The sequence below is a fragment of the Ornithodoros turicata genome, chromosome 4, assembly GCF_037126465.1.
Source record: "Ornithodoros turicata isolate Travis chromosome 4, ASM3712646v1, whole genome shotgun sequence".
NCBI classification, from domain to species: domain Eukaryota; kingdom Metazoa; phylum Arthropoda; class Arachnida; order Ixodida; family Argasidae; genus Ornithodoros; species Ornithodoros turicata.
In genome coordinates this window covers 69028509-69049159 of record NC_088204.1, presented here as the reverse complement: position 1 = coordinate 69049159, position 20651 = coordinate 69028509, and the positions used below count along the sequence as shown (strand labels likewise).

At 44.9% G+C, this 20651-nt stretch overlaps 2 long non-coding RNA genes across 3 annotated transcripts; both read left to right on the top strand.

Annotated features, from left to right (window-relative positions):
* Positions 1-166: 166 nt before the first annotated feature.
* Positions 167-19815, top strand: LOC135393390 (uncharacterized). Of its 2 annotated transcripts, XR_010422608.1 has the most exons (6): positions 167-275; positions 3090-3148; positions 3223-3254; positions 3346-3399; positions 19279-19430; positions 19508-19815. It is a non-coding gene; the product is annotated as an uncharacterized LOC135393390 (long non-coding RNA). The 2 variants fall into 2 exon arrangements; XR_010422609.1 differs by lacking the exons at positions 19279-19430; positions 19508-19815 and adding an exon at positions 3635-4114.
* On the top strand, positions 9347-12140 carry LOC135393389 (uncharacterized). The gene is made up of 4 exons (XR_010422607.1): positions 9347-9472; positions 9579-9929; positions 10109-10197; positions 11114-12140. It is a non-coding gene; the product is annotated as an uncharacterized LOC135393389 (long non-coding RNA).
* Positions 19816-20651: the final 836 nt, after the last annotated feature.

Below are 20651 nucleotides of genomic sequence, written 5' to 3'. Positions count from 1 at the left end.
ACTAAGCAGGTTTCGCCGCCGCAAAATAGTATCGCCGCTGGCATTTCCCGCCAAATTCCCGCTACTTGCTTTTCATTGGCTCCGGTCCCCCACGTGACCATTCTCGATCATGATTGGCTGAGGCTCATTTTACAGGTGGATTCGGTCGCGTTCGTTTCCTCCGACGAGCTGACGCGTCTGACCGTGTGCAGCTGGCGTCTATGTGGGCAGACGGTGATTTCATGTCGTGGATTTCGAAGATGTTCGAGCCATATAGATGAACGCCGGAATGAAAGGTAAGCAGACGAACGTATGATGCATGTCAGTGATCAGACGTTAAATACTGCCGTCTAACAGTGTGTATAACTGAGGTATGCCATGTCTCGTATTCGCGATACCAGCGAAGCCGTGGGCGACGATTTCAGAAAGCTGCGAGTGGAGGTGCGGCAGCGGGTCCGGACAGGGAAGTAGTACGGCGATACACGTTTCTCTTGCTTATGGACAGATTGCAGGCAGCAAAGAATGTATCGACATCGAAAAGAGGAATGTTGCACTACTAACTTATTCTCAGCCTGCTGAAAATGCCCCACGCTTTCTTTTAATTGTTTCCCTAATCAAGATGAACGGAACGGAGGTCCCATGTGTCGACCGAGTTCCCGGACCAACTCTGTTACCACGATACTACCTTAATATTAATCTTAGTAATACCAAACGAGGGACCCGCATTTCTTTGTCGTGATGATATATATGCATTTTCAGACCTCAGGCAAAGTAAACAATATCACCGTACTAATGCGGCGCAGACAAGCATCCACTATGGATGTTCTCTGGGATTGAAAGCTTCTGTCTAGTGCCGCACACGTATCAATGAATGACTCGCAAAGATAAAAATATCACACCAAGTTGTATGTAAATACAAAGAGCGGTAGAGAAAACGAATACTTCACTTTGAGAGAGCGTCTCTTCCAGCGCTCAGATGTTCACCGCACAGCATAATGCATGTTAAATAGCTGCACATGTATGGCGTAAAGTGAAGACAACTTGTCAGATATACGCGTGAACGCCAAGGGTTTTCAAAATATGTATTGTTCACGTATACCTTTGACATACAGACACAGAGTTCTGAAAACATCAGGGTCAGAGCTAACGTCATATGAGCACGCTATCTTCACCGCACGAAGCAAAGAAAATAAGTGTTATCTTGGGCTGTTGCAAATGCCCATGTGAAAGTTAACTTGTGCATTACAATTTTATGATTACTTTATGTTCCGACAAAAAGTATCAATTAATAGAGACACTGCACTTCCAACGGAGCTGTTGTTCCCTTGATTGCAACACTCACACGTAAATACGAGGGACTACCGGAGGAGAAACTCAAACATGGTATTGCAGACTAGTAATCCACATTGGAAAACACATGAAATGTCACTCTTCATGGAAACATATCCCTGCTTTGCCTTCTTAAATTCTAAAATGCCTCCTTCGTTCACTGGACTCCCGACGTTTGTAAGCAAACTTCGAGGACGGGAACTTTTTGCCTACTTCTCTGAGTTGAACTGCACAGTATGAGATGACCAGATGATAAAGTTAATTCCTTTTTCATGAAACATGCCCATTTGTGGGTATTAAAAACTGAAACAGATGAACATAATTATAGGCAGACACCTTGTCGACTACGCTTGCTTCGCTCGGGAGACCTCCATTCGTCCGCCATCTTGGAAGTTTCGGGGCGCCACCTGTAGTTCATTGGAATCGCGAATTTCATCACTTTCTGCAGGTCATCGGTCATGACTTGGTTGACGTGCTATTCTGTATCGCGTTACTGGTTGCGTTTTATTCTGCTATTTGAATACGTCTGATGTGTAATACACTGGTGTGCATGAAAAGGAAAACAGCATGTATCGCGTACGCCTGGCTCCCCGAATTTTGTCGTTAGTCGACACGTCTGCGCGTAACGATAGCAAGTGTCTTACGTAGCGCATTAAGTCAATTAACGTTGCTTATGCTCTGCTTTACCATATCGTTAACAGTTCCTTTTTTTTTGCATTCAGAAATCGACAGCTGTTGGTGGCCCTGTGATCCCCGAGAATGTGGGCCCTGTCACCTGAAAATTCTACAGTTGTGCTAGGATGAAGGGAATGGCTCCTGCGCCTCATTACGTGCATTATACAGGGTGTTTCAAAAACGTGTCATTCGGACTTTATAAAAAAACGGGGCGACGGAAAAATACGGAGTAAACGGCGTTTGTGTGGCAACCGAATTTGCCACCTTGTAAAGTTATTTTCATTTAATTTTAATTAAAATAATTTGATCTCTTTAATTGAACTCCAAAATTTCCCAAGTCAACCTACCGTTTTTTTTTTTTTACAGAATTAGAGAGCCCGTAGCGAATTTAGTCAGATCCACTAAGAAATCCGCTCGATATTGCAAATGGCACTGCCCAAAAAAAGTCCCGAAAATTGAGGCTTCAAAGTTTCGGGTATTCAACGGCGCACCAAATCAGACGCAAAGATTCGTGGAGAGGAGGACATGCTCCTGCCCCCATGAAAGATAGAAGGTCGAAAAAACACAGGGCAGGAAAAAAGAGGCGGAATCATTTTTGTTTGCCGCTTATCAACGTATGGTGGAATGTCACCTGCCTTGTTATCTGCTCGTCTACACCAAGGAGGTTAATCCCAAATAGGAAACACAGCCTCTTTGTAAGGTAACGACCTCTGTGCCCTCGTTTCGTGCTATGTGCCCGGTCTTCGCAGAATGGGACATGATACTGGACAGCTTGTTCGAAGGCAGGCAGCGTGGAGGCTTCATGATAGATCGAAGTCGAGCTCTCGCGAAACCTGCGATCGGGAAGTTGTTTCATATACGTTTCATCAAGTTGTTTCAGCTGTTTCATATACGTTGGCACGAGGGGAATAAAAAATAAAGGTAAACGGCCGTGGTGTCTTTGTTTATTAGCGTTCGTTTGAGACTATTATTCTTCCAGTCGATTCAGCGCACCGGGTTAATGAAAATGAAAACGATCATGGCTATGCTTGTAGGCACATTAGCGTGCTTGTACTACGGTTAATTTGCGGTCGACTCACTGTAGTTCATCTTACATGTACTTTCAGGACTCGGAAAGTGTCTCTCTGTGCAAGCTTGAAATCATTTACCGTCTAATGCGCTGCAGGTAAGAATGCTACGTAAATGGAAAGATTCTCTAACGTTAATATGTCCGTATCATTTCTCTGTCGTTTTTCTCAGTGTGCTTCGACGGCGGAACTTCAACTTGGCCGGTGAGTTCCAGAGATTGAAAAACACGAAGGACAGTGAAATCGGTAGCCGTCTATAAGGCGACTAGCGACCATTTATTTATTTCATACACAGGACCATAGGCTACAGTTGCGTCGTTAGCAGGCAGGACACGAGAAAATTATACAGGTGAGTAACATCGATGATCCTTCTTATTTACATAACAACAACAACTTTATTTTGGCTTTGGAGAGTGGGGAGGTTCATCGCCACAGGCGATACTCTACCCCATTGCTGGTGGGAATGTGGGGAATAAAATAACATACATAATTTACTTAAGGTGGTGATATTGTCATCGTGATCTGTATAAACTGACGCTGTATGGTTTGCAAACATATATAACCACAAAGTCGTCTTCACACAGGCATGAATAGCACATCAGTTGGCACTTCACGATCTTGCACAGATGCAACGTCTAAGCGCTTACGTGTACAGATAAGCAGAGGACCCCGCACAACCACCAGCCAAGATAAACACGAGGGCTGTAGCAAGTTCAAGTCAGCACCTACACTCTTAAAAATGAACTTCACCGCATAGCACGCTCGTAGCCAACCATCATCTCGAATGATATCGTTATCCATATGATATCGTTCAAAACGGGAGGCGTACGCTTTTTCTGTGACAATTATGACCAGCATAAGCCTCACAAAAAAGGCGTACGCCTCCAGTTTCCATCAAATCAGGGCAGATAACGATATCATTTGAGATGATGGTTGGCTATGCCATATGTGCTTTGGGTAATAAAGTGATTCTATTCCCCACTTTCCTGCGAAATTATTTGTGGGATGCCTAAAAGCACATTCAAATTGTTTAAGGGAATATACTAAAATAAATGTAAAATGTCATTGAACGTGTAATTTTTATCGTCATGACAGCGTTGCAGAAACGTTGTCAAGCGCTGTTTATTTTATGCTCTCATGTCGTACAGTCTGGTATATTGTATTCACACATAAACTGCATTTCATATACGATAAATTTACGTTGACCGGCACTTGTTAAATCAACGTGTTTCCGAGCGGACCTTTGACGTGATGATTTTACGTTCGCTTTCATCGTCGATTCAACATTCATCTTGTTGATATTAAACTTTTAAACTTTTTCTTCGCCGAATTTACAATAGTGTGTTGACTGGGCAGGTTGTGACCGAAGTCCGTGAGCTGACCAAAATTACAATCGTTTGCCATTAACCGAAGCGCAGCAATGTAGTCGGAGATTGATTCTCCCGCACGCCGATCTCTTCGTAGGGACTTGCAGCGGTTGAGCAACTCTGAAGGCTTTGGGTGGAAGCGATCTTGTGCGGTGAAAGAACGACCTCCGCAAATGGCGCGCCTTGTAGACGCTAGGGGGCTAAGAGAGCTCTGGCAGTCTCGAAAGTAGCCGGACCACATCGCGTCAGGAGGTGTACACTCTTCTTCACTTGATCTTCGATGCCGTGTTCCTCGAAGTAAAAATGGAGGCGCTGAATCCACAGCGACCAGGACTTGCCATCAAAGACGTCGATTGCGCCCTGCGTGGACATTGTAGAGCTCTTTCGTCGCTAGTGTGGTGTAAGCAAAGGATGCAGTTACTTTAATGTCTAAAAGAAATACAAGCAACCGAATATGTCCCAGGTGGAAATGGTCTGCAATCCCAAGTGGTTTATGAAACCTTTACCACTTGAAACCACTTTGTACGTAAGTGGTTTAGAGTGGAAAAGGTTTCATAAATCATTTGGGTTTGCAGACCATTTCCACCAGGGGTCGGCCCAAAGGATCGAACAATAGCGTGCGCAGATGCACGTGAACCCCGTGATGATCATAGCTGTGCCGCTATATATAACAGTCTCCATAGAACATTGTACAATGATACCCCTGCCACACGTGCATTCTTCAATGATCATTGAAACCAATCGTCATTTAACACGCGCATAGCGCCATCTAAGGTGTAACGTGTCAACATTCCAGGGAGCATTGGATCCAATGCTTTACGCGAAGTTGACACGTTACACGGTGACACGTTACACGGCTTGGTGACGCAACGCGCGTGTTCAATGACCATTGAGATCAACGATCATTGAAAACTGCCCGTGTGGCAGAGGTATAACATTCCTATTGATTTCTTTTTGAGCTAACTCAATTCATACTGATGTTCGATTGAGTTGTCGTTCTCAATACACATTCTACACATACATATTCTCAATACACATTCTATTGCAGAGTTACTATTGCTTTTCTGTCAAGTCGGATAATTGTGACACGTTCACGGTTCATTATACCATACACGCGCTGCACTGCATGCGCTATTACTCACATAAAAAGTATAAAAAGCATTTTTCAGTGCTTGCGGTGTCGATGCTTTACGTGTTCATCCGTACTCTTAAAGGTAAAATTTACCATGCAGGTTCACATTGATGAAAATACCCATCTCCCTGCGCAATTTTGACTTTCGATGAACCTATACCGAATGACTCAAACGAAAAGCAGTTGGAAACACAGACGCAGCAACGATAACGCGACATAATGACGACAGCAATCCCTACCTCGCCTGGGGTTTGATGCCCTGGTGGATGCATCGGAACTTGAGACGATGATATCCACGCACGCATCGTCTTTAGCGAACAAAGGAATATGCACGATAAGCAGCGAACGGAAAAGGGCAAAATCTTATATCTAGGACAGGCAGGAATTAAAGAACATGAAAGCACGCAACGAGGAACAATAAATATTAAACTTCGTAGGTCTTCGTAGCAAGAAGCATTAAGCTGCTGCCGTTCCGCCACCTGCTTCCTCTCTCGCGTGTCTCCTAATCATAATCCCAAGTTATAGATTACTTGAATGCATGATGTTTTATATTGAATACAAACAAGATTGCTTTTGGAAAGGAGGAAAATTATACATCAGGGTAACGAAAGCGGAGCACAGTTGTATCAAGAAGCAACAATGATAAGGGCATCCGTAGAGAATGGCATAAGTGAACCTTTTTCGTGTTATTGCACAAGGAGGAATGGCAAATTTATTGACTCAGACAATGGAAATTGATCAATACGTAATCCAAGTAAGGGGACTTCCGAAACCGTCCGCCCTGTGACGTGAGTCAACAGTATTTCATATTACACACATTCTGTAGGGAATCCAATGCAAAAAAAAAAGAAAAGAAACATGAAGATATGACAAGAACAAACATCCACATTTTAAGTGTCAAGTCACAGCCATGCACAGTACCACTTGCATAGGAATGGGGGAGGTGGAGACCTTGTCACACAAGGTTTCAATTCGTCACACTGGGTGAGTGGAAACACCCATGTATCACCAGACGCTTGCGGTTTCAACGCCTCTTTATGGAGCGGCGTTTATTCAGCATGGACCATCGCCCGTTTGATTTCGCAAAGATTCTTGTACGGCGGCCGAATACCTCCCACCACCTCCTCCTGCAAAGCCGCCAATGCGCCTTGCACAGTTTCCGTCGTCTGCCGATTTTCCCAGTAGCAATGGGCAGTGTCCCACGTGCAGTGGCTCTTCCACCCCACCATCACCCACGTATACACTCTTAAAAATGAACTTCACCGCATAGCGCGCTCATAGCCAACCATCATCTCGAATGATATCGTTATCTGCCTTGATTTGTTGAAAACGGGAGGAGTACGCCATTTTTGACACTTATGCTGTTCATGAACTGTCACAAAAAAAGGCGTACGCCTCCCGTTTTCAACAAATCAGGGCAGATAACGATATCATTCGTGATGATAGTTGGCCAGGAGCGTGCTATGTGGTGAAGTTCATTTTTAAGAGAGAGATTTTATGTGTGTGTGTGTGTGTGTTGCGCACTCTTAAAAATGATGGTGGTGGTGGTGATGTTGAAAGGGCTTGCCGTTGTCGGCCTCACGTATGTGGGCAACGTCACGACTGACGCCCTGGGGAAATGTGCGTCCTGGGCCGACTTCTAGGGGAACTGCGCCGACATATGTCTGAAAGCGTCTGAGGAAAACCCTCGAATAATATCGTTATCACCACTGATTTGTTGAAAACGGTGGGCGTACGCCTTTTTTGTGACAATTATGAACAGCATAAGTGTCACAAAAAAGGCGTACTCGTCTCGTTTTCAACCAATCAGGGCAGATAACGGTATCATTCCAGATGATGGTTGGCTAGGAGCGTGCTATGCGGTGAAGTTCATTTTTAAGAGTGCGGTTTCATTACTTTGTTGGTGTTGTCAGTGGGTGCGAGGATTTAACGTGGATAGAGCACGTTACATTTTCCGCTACCTAACCCCTTGTTCATTTTTGGCTACTGGATCACGGATAAGCGATTTTCAACAATTTTACGCGGCGTTGTGGAGTAACTATTTTACGTCATTATTCCCGATTATTTCTCAATAGTGAGGTAGTCTTCCATACTACGAGGCCCGGAGAAAGCTAGCGCACCGTGGTGCTGTACACGATAAAAACAACATGTGCAATGCCAAGCTAAAACAGACCGTTCATACAGTTTTCTCTAAGAGACCTGCCTGAGCGGCAACTAACCCCATCTGTCCACCATGCCTTCCTACCCAGACAACACGAAACTTTGTAGGGACAGATCCCAAACAGATCCAAACATCCGCAGTCCCACATGCGAGGTTTCTGGTACATTGATAGGATGTTCGTTTGAAACGCAGCATTTGAAATCCGCGAAATCGCCCCATTGAAGCTACATTGGGACGTTCGGCGATGAGCGGTACGGAAAGCGGTGGTAAGGGGGTTGTCAGAGAATTCGAGGGTAAGAGATGCGAGCGCTGTGCCATCTATCGAGAACGTTTGCAACTGGCGCTCAAAACCCAAATAATGAAAAGAAAAAATAAGAATTATTGATTCTGAATTATTAGAACATCCTATTGCATCCGAAAAATAAGGAAACAATATTGTTTTGTTTACTACGGCGGAGAAATGTGCCTTTAGTGAAGTTTAGCCGTTTAGCTATCTGATTCCGGCCGTTCCGGTGTTTCTTTGGGTGCGTTCCACAACTAACCCTCGAGTAGGAGTTGGTCACGTGACAGAGTTGTACCACGTGACTATGGGGGTAGGGTAACCCTCGGGCAGGTTGTGGAACGCGTGGAACGGGCGCGAGTACGATTCTCAACATGGCGACAGCAGACGACATTGACATTTGGGCCCCGCGACATAAGAACCGCTGTCGGCTGCTTCGCTTTAGTGTGACGCTGTTGACTTTGGTATGGGGACACCTGCGTGGGTTCGTAAGGCATTCACGCCACGAATTAGGGGTATTTACCGCACGTTCCGAGAAAGGGTAGCGCTGTTCCCGTCCGCAGCTAGCTCTAAAACGCATAGAAACAGATTTCGACCCTCACATGCAACGATCTGATGTGTGTTGTATATAGTTCCGTGTATGTTGCACTGAAGAAAACATCAGGTCGCAAAATCGCCACTGGAACTTTCCTGCATCCTTTATGATGCTGCCGGGACAAGCAGCAGCAAAAGCAGACGACCGTAGATTACAATGCAGACGACAGCTCTGACGGCACTACCCTTACCTACTCCCTCTGACAGGGGGTAGAGCGAGTCGACCTCGGGTAGCTACTCTCGAGTAGGCAACCCGCTTTTGGAACGCGGGTCGCGACGTCATCGAGTAGGTTTTGGAACGCGGGGAGTAGCTACTCCCTACTCTCGGGTCGACCCGGGTGAGTTCTGGAACGCAGCCTTTGTCCTGGGCGTCTGGTGTGATGCGCGGCGTGAGCGGGTGCTATGAAAGTTTCGTGAGCAATGACAAGCAAAAGTAAGTATATTTAGACTTCCCACACTTCTTGAACTGCATGTTATGTGACTACTATTGTGGATGCAGGCGCATCGTGACCAGTTATGACCACGACAGTCAGATGCAGCTGAAACACAAAGCGCGTCTCCCGCTTCACGCTTTGCAGACGAGGTGACATTTTGGAATATATGAGCGCTGTAATGAGAGCTGCATAGCCTTGAGAGATACCTCAGTATGGAGAAATCCAGACAAACTGTTCACCGTCACTTAAGGAAAGCGGTGCAAGAAAGCTGTTACCTAAACACTGTTACCTAACGCTATACAGAACTATCAACACTATCATTTATAACGCCACCAACATTCCCATATTCTTTTCCACAAGAGAGCCAAAACAGCCCCAATGCTTCGTACAGTGGACATAGCGAAGTTGAAAAGGATGATTCATTGGAGCTGCATCCCAGTAGGGTATATTGAAGGTATGTAGGGAACGTGATTTTCCCTTCATAGGTTTCTGACAGTCCTGTTCATAGTGCTGAGCAGGGTTTGTGCATGTGTTGGTATTAAAATAGGAATATTTTTCAGGACCATCTCATATGCCTAGCGTAACAGCAGCATCAAGCTTCAGAGCACCTGAACTGTCTCACATGCTCTACCAGGAACATTCTGGTTTGTACTGATATGCGATTTGTTGCAATAGGAAAGACTGCTCTGGTCTATTTCTTTGCACGCACTCTGTTTTCTCTTTCACTCTATTACGAGCATGTGATATTTCTGATTTCTGACATCGTTGCATATTCACCTGTACATTTAGTTATTTCTATACTTGAATTGCAGCGAGCAGTATTTGCCCCACCTCTGCTTCTGCCCCTTCCTAGGCTGTCCAAACCAGAAGTGTACCTGAACTGCCCCACACACTGTACCAGGAACATTCCGGTTTGTACAAATGTGGAATTTTTTGCAACAGCAAATACTTTTTCAGACAGTTTCCTTCCATATTCACTGGATTTCTTCTTGATATTGCATATGAGCTTTTGATACACCATGTCTCCCATTTGTGACACCACTGCATAATCACGTGTACATTCAATTCTCTCTGTATCGTTGACTTGCAGCCAGCGGTATTCGCCACATATTCGTTGCTGCCCTTCCCTCAGCTGTCCATACCAGAAGTGCCCCTGAACTGCCCCACATGCCGCTCCAGGTTTGTCTCTAGAGATGTTATGTTCCTGTGAATTTCATTATGTCGAGGTTATTTACGCCTTGTCATCAATGTTACCAGCATGCAAAAGTGCAAGGTGTTTCGTATTCTCCATGCCAAAAAGACCCTGAGCAGAGATAAGGGAACCACCCCCTGTGGTTGAAACTATGATCATGATGTGCCACACTGCCTAGAATGCATACTTTTAACAACGTTCTGGCGCATTATAGCCTTTGTCGCTGCTGCGCGATTAAAATACTAATCATCATCATCAGCATTGCATGACGCAGGAATTTTATGTGGCGCACATAATCTAGGGTAATGAAGGCTATGCTTTCAAATTTTACACGTATTTGGCACAGCCAAAAAGAGTACAGCAATTTAGAGGAGTCCGCGCTTTCCTACCGTTTCAGCAACAACGTAGCCTGCACAGAAATAGACGACCTACTGTTTGCGAGCAATCTGTCACAATGCCAGATGTCGAGATCTGTCGTTTGCAAAACAAGACACGCGTGTTGGCAGCCGCCAATGACATGCGTTGTTGTCAGGATTGTTTTTATTGAAGGATGACATTGTGCGAAGGTGATAGGAAGAAAAACTTCACGTGCGAGGCAGATACTACCCTGACCATATCTCACAAACCCCACAACGGCCACACCAACGTGCATTTGTTTTGCCAATGATCCACTCTTTCCCTATCACAATGATATCTTGGATGTGACGTGTGACGGCCGGGGTCTATAGGACAGACTTTCGGTCAAAATCATTATCAAATAACCTTGGTTTTGATACATCACTTGCTTTTTCTGGTTGAATAATTACATTCCCCTCTCTGCAGGATGTGTTTATATGTTGAAATTGTTATCTCTTATCCATACTTCTTTCTGTAAGAAATGCCTCACTCACTGTGTACTTGCAGGCTGCTTGGTAGGAAATGCCAGCGATCCTGGTGAGAATACCCTAAAGGAAGTGGAGAGTGCAGCCATGTCGTGGCTACGCCACGCACCTCAAGCAGATGAGAGGCAGCAGCAAAAGCTGGTGTGTGAAGACTGTGACAGACTGTGCACTGTGTGGCTTATTGGAGTACAAACTTTACCTCATTGTTTTTTGTGCAGTATGTTATATGCTGCTGATGTGCTGCTTTGTTGCAGCTCCTACCTGTCTTTCACTGTCAGACATAACTATTTGCATGTTTTCGAATTTTTAGTCACCTTTCAGTCTTATATGTTTCTGATCTGCTCAGCGCAGTGCAGTGTAGGGGTGCCTACATAACTATTTGCGTTTCTTCGCACCACACTACAGTGCCTTTTTTAGTCAGTTTTCACTAGTCTTGTTCGTTGCTGATCTGCTCAGCGCAGTGCAGTGTAGAGGTGCCTACATAACTATTTCTGTGTTTTTGCAGCCCCGTACAGTGCCTTGTTTAGTCGTTTTCCACTAGTCTTATTTGTTGCTGATGTGCTCAGCACAGTGCAGTGCAGTGTAGGGGTCCCTACATAACTATTTGCGTGTTTTCGCAGTACAGTACTTTGCCTTACTACAGAAGAACAAAACACTACGCGCAGTTATTACTACTACATCCCATTTGAAATTTTGTGTCACCTTTTCCTTGCTGCAATTAAGTTGCATTATCAGCGTTCGACGCTGTGGTGTGATGCAGAAAGGATTTTGTAAATGTTGCATATTATAATGCCTATACTTGCTCCTAATGTGCCTAAACTTCTCCTATCTCACCATTTCATCCTATTTGCCTCTTTGAATTCCTTTAGAAGCAGCAGCTGTAACCCCTCATTTTTAGTGGGATTTGTGTTTTTTAAGGAAAGAGCTATAACCCTGTACAAGTGTTTGCTCGAACTGTGATATTTTATTAGCCTCAAACTATTGATGATCAACATACTGGTTGGTAACACGTGCTAATCAAAAGGAACAATAAAATGTTGTCATGTTTACCCAAGGTGTGTGCATGTTGCTTGCAGTGCTCTGTACATTATATAGCTTAAAAAGTGGAAAGAACAGCACTGAAAATGGGAGAGGGACGAGGGGGGGGGGGGGCTTCTCAGCGACATCCCATTCATCACTGAAGCACATCCCTCAGGGACATCCACGGGATATCCTTGAAACATTTCTCGGTGTCTCATTTTTTCATTTTTCGGACATATTTAGGTTGTGTTTGGAACATCCCTGAGATGTCCGCACCATCCCCATTGTGACATCCCAGTGACGTTTCTCGGATCATTTTGTGTTGTCTGGATAGTGTCCTCTCTTCATCCCTCCGCACCTGTATGCCGCTGATAGCCACACCCTGTGTCGTGGCGCTGGCAAGGAATTACAAAAAAGATAAAGCTCGTTACAGATAACCGAGCACAAACTCAGGCTCATCTATAAAGAAAAGGGTTATTGAAAAATGATATGCTCGTTACCGTAAGTACGAAAGCTATTGGATCGGATCGCTATTGTCAGCTATTGTGTATTGTGCAGTCAGTATGTTCAGTGCATCGTTAAAGTTGTTTGCTTTCACGTGAACCGCAACCAGTAGTCTGTAACGATGCACGTAAGGCATCAGAGAACCTGATATTGCTTTGAATCATTTAAATTTAACTGAAATACGTATCCGTTATAAACACGACGATCATTTAGGTTTAGACAGCTGAGTTGGAGCTGCTAAGTGGTCCGGAACACTGGAATGACCTAAGGTGTGCTGGGAACCTGAGCTGGTTTCGCGAAATGTAAATGTTGTTCCAGTTAGTCCCTTCCGGTTAGAAAACATGGTGAGACTGAGTTAATATTATAAAAGAAAAAAAAAACGTGCCATTGTTTTGTCTTCCTTCAGAACTACATTATATTTTTACCATTATCAAGTCAAAACGCAATTGAGTTAAGTTTCGTTAACACAGCATTTGGTCTTCGACACGTGGTACCTGGGATCGGAATATAAATTGTGTCGTAGATTGGATTGGCGTAGAAACACGTTCTGGAGAACGATGGTGTACCTCATGCCATTGGCCCTGGTGCTTTGTTTTATCGGATGTCATTGTGCAGCCACAAAAAGTAATCGAAATCGTGGAAGAAAACAACCTGCTATACAAAACACGAATATCTTGAAGGTAAGATGTTTCCATACCCATAACGTAATGGTCGAAACAAAACAGACGTAGTGGAAGACATTATGCTACTTCACAAAGAGTGGCACATGTATTAGTGCACAAATATCGAGCACCATGCAAGAATATTTGAGCGAGGCCGATAAACCGGCCCCATAAAAGTTGTGCGAATCTAATGAACTGTATGATGTGTGACGATGCTGTGGATTTGATAGCCTGCGTTACTATAAAACGTGTAGTGTGGTGAACACATACAATGATGTACTTGTTTCCATTTCCTGTTTCTGGAAGTGGACCAATGTGACCGACGGATATTGTGGTGAATGGTTGTGTGGGAATCGATCGAGGATGTAAGTATATCCCACGGGCTTAGATGTTTGTCTGTTGAAGCGCTGACAAATGTTACAGCCCTGAACGTATCCTTTGACGTCCTTATCAATGGACGACCACCAGTATTTACTCAGAATACTGCTTTTAGTCTTGAACTTGTCCATTTTTTATTTATTTGTACTGCAAACTCTGCCGAGGCATGCGTAGCAGGAGGGCATAATATACAATACATCATTACACTTCAACATTACACTAAGACGCTGAGGAAAGAAAAGGGTTGCAAAGAAGAAAAGGCAGTCGATTAGGATATACAATACGGTAACTTATACAATAATAATATACAACAATACAACTTTTACAACAATAACAATACAGTACTTATGTGTCCTCGTAATGGAGTGATAAATAATGTGACTCAAATTTACGCTGAAAATCACTTGCATTGGGGTTTCTCACGATATGATCTGGTAAACTCTTCCATTCATTAACAGCTCGTATCAAGAAGGAACACCTGAACTCATCATCTCTAGCAAGGGTTTGGGCCAGGGATGTCTGTATATACTGTAGGCGTAAAATAGTCCACATAGGTGGTGCATATGAGGAGTGCGCAGTGGGCATGGTGTGCAGCTTGTTAGACGGGAAACTGCCGCTTCGAACGTAGAGGATCGGCAGTTCTACTCGATGGGCTGGAGATAATGTGATTGGTGCCAGGTGAGAAATCGATGCAAAAATATTCCAGAAGCCAGGAGAAGTCATGATAGAAAACAACGGAATTGCACACCGGCTTGACGCAACAAATAACAATTTTAATGCAGACGTTTCGTCTCCCATGCGGGGGACATCATCAGTGAAAGCAAAATGAGAGGCGACCGCAACCAGCGGATTACTTAACCAGGTCGGCGAACACTTCGGGGAGGGGGCCGCGATTGGTATTACACACTGAAGGTTCTCCTCGCAGGTGCAAGGAGACTCAAGCAGTTTCCTTGGGCCCCATCTTTGTTCCCTAGCTAAGGTCACAGCATTCGCGTATTCAAAAGAGGGCTTGAATGCAGTCTTGATTTTTAACGGGAGGAGGGCTCGCCGAATGGATTCTGATACACCTTTGACGTATGGGATGGTGACGATGCCGTGTCGGAAATCGTTTTTCCTTCGGGTTCTGGGTTCGTGCATGAGTTTTCGTGTGTTCTCAAAGAAACGTAGCGGGTATCCTCGTTTCATGGGTGACTCCTTGATTATCATCTCCTCGGACGTACGTTGTTCCGGGCAGGAGGCGAAATCTTCACAGCGTTGAAGCAGGGTTCTCACTACGCTGCGTTTGTGTTCAATCGGATGGTAGGATTCGAAATTCAGGAAATTACCGGTATCACAGGGCTTGCGGTAAACGGAAGTTTGAATCAGGCCGGTGGTGAGCCTGCGACACGGCATCCGACACGGCATCGTCACCATCCCATACGTCAAAGGTGTATCAGAATCCATTCGGCGAGCCCTCCTCCCGTTCAAAATCAAGACTGCATTCAAGCCCTCCCTGAAACTTCGTTCACTGATTTCCAAGCCAAAAGACCATATTCCCCCTGAGTCCCAGACGGATGTTGTGTATAAAGTACAGTGTCTCGGTTGCGAGGTGTCCTACATTGGAGAGACGGGCCGCAAGCGCAGTACAAGACTAAAAGAGCACGAACGAGATGTCCGCAACTCAACAAACGCAACGCGATCTAAGACAGAGCTCACCGAACATTGTTGGAACACGATCACTCTTTTGACTACGCGAATGCTGTGACCTTAGCTAGGGAACAAAGGTGGGGCCCCAGGAAACTGCTTGAGTCATGGCACCTGCGAGGAGAACCTTCAGTGTGTAATACCAATCGCGGCCCCCTCCCCGAAGTGTTCGCCGACCTGGTTAAGTAATCCGCTGGTTGCGGTCGCCTCTCATTTTGCTTTCACTGATGATGTCCCCCGCATGGGAGACGAAACGTCTGCATTAAAATTGTTATTTGTTGCGTCAAGCCGGTGTGCAATTTCGTTGTTTTCTATCTAGGTGAGAAATCGCGTGCAGATACAGAGTGCGTCTCTGTCTAGCAAGAAATGCGCCGGTGGTAGTAATAAGTACTGGACTCTCATAGTGCACAATGCTCAACTGTCCTGAACATGATTTAATTAGCAATTAGAGCTAATTGGGACCCCCCACATTAATCAGCACCCTCCAGGGAGTCACCACACTATTTGGGGAGTGTCTAACTCGTGTCCAGACCAGCTGAGCGTTGTGCACTACGAGAGTCCATAAAAAAGAAAAAAATAGATAGAGATAGAGTGGAGAGAAGGAGTTTAGTTGAAGATCAACGATGCCATCTTGAAGAAAGCGGTCCCGAACGGCCGCTGACCATCGCAGCTATGACCACAAGTTCCGGACATCCTGTGACGTCAGCTGTGACGTCATCATGACATGTCTGGGCAGGTTAGGACAGCTCTGGACATGCGAAGAGAAAAACGCTCGTAATACAGAGGCTGGGAAAGCAAAGAGTATGCTAACCATCAATAGCAATCAACAAAAAGAATTAGTTACACAACAAATCATCCCACCACAACAGGAGCGCAGAATGATGCTACTGCTCCATCCGACAGCCAGGCAGAGAACTGACTCGTAATGGTTTTTTCTCCTGTATAAAGTCCCGCAGCTACCCCCCTAGTGGTTGCTTTCTCAACTAATCTCACGACAGAATTATTAAGAATCATGCCTGCGCTACTCTCATTCCCAAGGAAGAAGAAGATAGAAAATGGCGGGGATGCCCGGACAACAGCAACCAGCGCCCAACGTGCACGGGCATAAAAATCGCAAACAAAACGGGGACAAAGTTGGCGAAAGCATTAGTTACACAACAAATCAGCTTACCACAACAGGAGCGCAGACCAATGCGACTGCTCCATCTGACAGCCTGACAAAAACTGCGCCGCGCGGGGACTGCGGAGTGACCGAGGACACGTCTGCACTCTGCGAGATCCAGCGAAGAAGTGACTGGGGCGCCGCGCCGCTGCCGCTACGCATGCGCGCGCTCTTAGCGCCCTCTGCGGCGACCACCTGGGAGAAGCTAAGAGAGAAGAGCATTCCTGCGCCCTCCTCTTGCCTTGCTCATTGGTTGTGACGTCATCCCATTGTCCCAAGGCTACACCGATTTTTTTTTCACACGGTCAGTCGACACTACTGGACAAGGTCAATCTGCAATGAAGCCATTGCGTGACGTCATCATGCACCTGCATGGCTCAAGGACGTGTATGCTATAGACAGGGGACCCATTATTTATTGAATCACTATCCCAAGATTATTTCCTTTATTCTTCTACAACGATTGCATATGAAACTATTGCGAATTCCAAAGTCTTACTAAATGAGACTTGCAAACGAACAAAATATCCTAACACATAACTCCATCAATGGCTAATAAGAGGACTATGCACTCAACAAATCGACACAGAGTACGGGTACCAAGGAGCGCAGAACAATGCGTTTACTCCATTCGACAGCCAGGCACGGAACTGAATCTTAATGCTTTTTCTCCTCTATAAAGTCATGCATGTGTCCCTCTATAGAATGTAAGCTCTATGAAACGGAGAGGCGGCAACTCTGTGCTCAGCTGAGTGGTGCTAGCCGACAGACGTTCAACCTGGCTGCAATTATTGAACCATGTCAGAGCCATGTGCAACACCGTCAAGGTCTTCTGATGTTCTTTGGGTTCCTCTTGGCTACCGGCTTGTTCCAGGCGCTGTAGGGTCCTCCCCTGCATCTCAAGGACCATTGGCGCTTCTTTCATGTGCTTCTTCCTTTTGTGTGACGTAGCGTTGCGCAACCAGAGGACGGGAGTTCAAGAGTTTTACTTGCACATAACTTCATTTTCATATTTCCCATCTCATGTTTCTCATGTAATGGGGTAGCGTACTGCTCTCAAGTGGTGAATCACCCCAGGCCGTTTGGTAATAAATATGTGCTTTCCGTTTATATCAGCGTGGCGTCGTCATCTCAGATATGTATTAAACTAAAAGTAAGTAAGCGCAAGTTAATATTAAATTTTAGGTCAGGAGTATTTGTGACGTCCAATCTGTGTCCAGATATCCACTAAAATACCTTGCGGGGACATTGAGGGTTAAAATGCATATCTCACGGACGTCACGTAGATGTAAGTTGGATCCTCACGAACCTCCATCAGATATCCAAATATCCAGAATTAGATATCACATAGATATTGCCTGGATATAAATGGTTTACTGGGCATAGTCATGATTTATTTGTTCCCAGTAAACCACTAATATCCCTAGGACATCCTTACAAGGTCGTGAACGTCCTGAATATCTCGACATCCATGCAATATTTGTGGGATGTCCCAGAACGACATTCGCGTTTCTATTTTATCGAGTAAATCACAGATGTCCTAGGTATGTCTGCAGGATATCGCGCTTTGGACATTTGAATGGAGGAAAAGCCTGGAGATCCCTTGGATACCCATGAAAGATCTAGTACACGAGATTTTGGGCACTGGTTGAACGTCACAGGAACGTCGCCAGGACGTTGACTGAAGATATGCTAATAAACGTGAAGTTTATGACATCTTGTTCCGACAGCCACATTTTTGTTCTGCTTAGAGCAAGCAAAAACTTCAGTAAATGTTAACTGGATGGGGGGAACAAGCAAAATTGTTATATATTTCCATCGTTCGCGTGCTGCTAGCCGTGAAAGTATTTATCTATATTCGTAACGATCGTCAAGCAACAGTGGAATTTGATCATTTTTATAGCTCCACTCAGGAGCTAATCCTATTTTAGACAATAGCTTGAATTAAAAACACACTATCTGGCATGAAGGAATGTGAGAAACGTTATTGGTTATACCATGTCTCTGCAGATTCACGGGTTAATTGCAAAGAAGCACCTCCTCACCGTTACAGGTGTATCACGGCCCAAATACGTAACGAACTTGCCCCAACTATCTTTATTTCAGTATAAGCTCTGGGCATTCTGTCAGCATAAACCGTTGTGAATGCTCCCTTCAAATTCGTGTACGCGGTGGAGGGGACAAAAAGAGAGCCTGCTCTTCTTTTTACGGTGGAAGCACGTGTGGTAGCATGGTCAGCCTTGGTGGACGGTACGTCAGAGTTTGGTCGAACGCTGGCGGGGCTTACTACATTCCCCGAATTTTGGACCTGTTGTTGATGTTCGAGGCATTTATTTCAACACACTCACGTAAAAATTAACATTGTACATATTACGTATGCAAATACATATATATTTACATACATATCAGAGTGGTGTTGTCATGTCAGATATGTACAACTAAAAGCAAGTGCATGTGTGGACCTGCTTGCATGATGTCCCACGTACGTCCGTATATCCTAAAAATACGTTCTCGGGATATTCGCAGGATCTACAAATGACAAAGAAGTGCTAGTCCACAGAATGTCTCGGGGATGTAAATAGGTTCTGTGGCAAAGTCCGTGGGATATCCCAACGTCCGAAATAGGATATCCTGTAGACGTTTTCTGGATATATATGGTTTGCTGGGTTGTTGTTGTTGTATGTCGCGCATATTCGGCAACATCAAAAACTCTCGTGCACCTTAAATCACCGGACAACAAACTTCACTATCCGTTCGTACTCTTACTCTGTGTTTACAGACGTTGAACCTGACCGACGTCTACTTTTTGGTGCGGCGGACATACCAGAGACCTGGAGGACACAGTGTGTGCGCATACAGAAGAATCCTTCAGAGAAATTCAAACGATACGCTTTTGACGATGATGGGGGATCGTGATGAGAAGGGTGTTTAGTAAGTGATCTTTCCTTTTCACTTTCAAGAGATCTGTATTTGCTGCATGATTGGACCTGACCATATGCGCATTCCAGCCAAAGGAATGAAACGTACATAGCAACATTTCCAAGCGGCAACAAGAGGAATCATATGTCAGTATCCAATTCAGGATACTTCAACCTAGGCAAGTGCACATGCGAAACCAAAAATGATTATGCTTTTAGGAGCGAGTATAAAGACTCCACCCAAGCCCAACCAATTTCAGTTAAATGAATTCTACTTCGATTTCTAAGACTTAGCGATTCCCCCGTTTAATTAGAATGCATGCTCACGCGCCTGATCACGTTACACGCTTTGTAATGTTGCGTTCGCGTTTTGACGAATTTCGTTTTATGGGTATAGCGCTGACACTCTATATGAAATAAATTCGGAGGAGGAAGGCTTTATTGTGAGGACACTTCCTGTGTGTTTGACCGCGTCTTGCGCTTTTATTACCTAGACCACGACATAACGGTACCTAAGCGTTTTGATTTGTCGACAGTTCATGGTAGGTACAAGTCGGCGAGCCCTTTCACCAGTACTACCACCACCAGCGGTAATCTGCATTGTTCACATACCCCCAATAGATGAACCTCTTCATGTGCTCATTGTGGCGCCTTGGTGACCTGAGGGCTGCAATGCAGCGACGAAGTCATTTCGGCGTTTATTAAGCGCGTGATTGAGAAAACCAATAGTGGTCTTAGAGAGGTTGACTCCATTGAATCTATGTAGTGACGCTTAAAGCGATTTTCCCACCAGTACTCGAGAAGGGCCCCCATTCGAGAATCACATGTTCCATACACAGTCCGAGCTTCCTGCTATTGCGCGATCCGCCCGTGCGTATATTTCGAGAGCCCACCCACCGCGTTTTCGTTTGTTCTGAAGCTTATAACATGTACAGTCTTTCTACGTCTCCCGGTTTTTAAAATGTCATTGTGTGACAGTCAGTGCTTAGCTGTTATTAAGGATTTGATGGGATATTATTTCTCCCAAAACGCAGAACTCATTTACAAAATGATATTTGACGACGAACAAGGCTGCAGCGTTTTCAACGTGACATTGGATCCGTTAGCAGAGAAAAATATTCGGGAGAAAAGTTTGGTTGGAGGTAGGTAACAATGGAGGTAACGATGTCATTCGGGATTATGTTTGGCGAGCTACGTGCTATGTGGTGAAGTTCATTTCTAAGAGTGTGCTGTG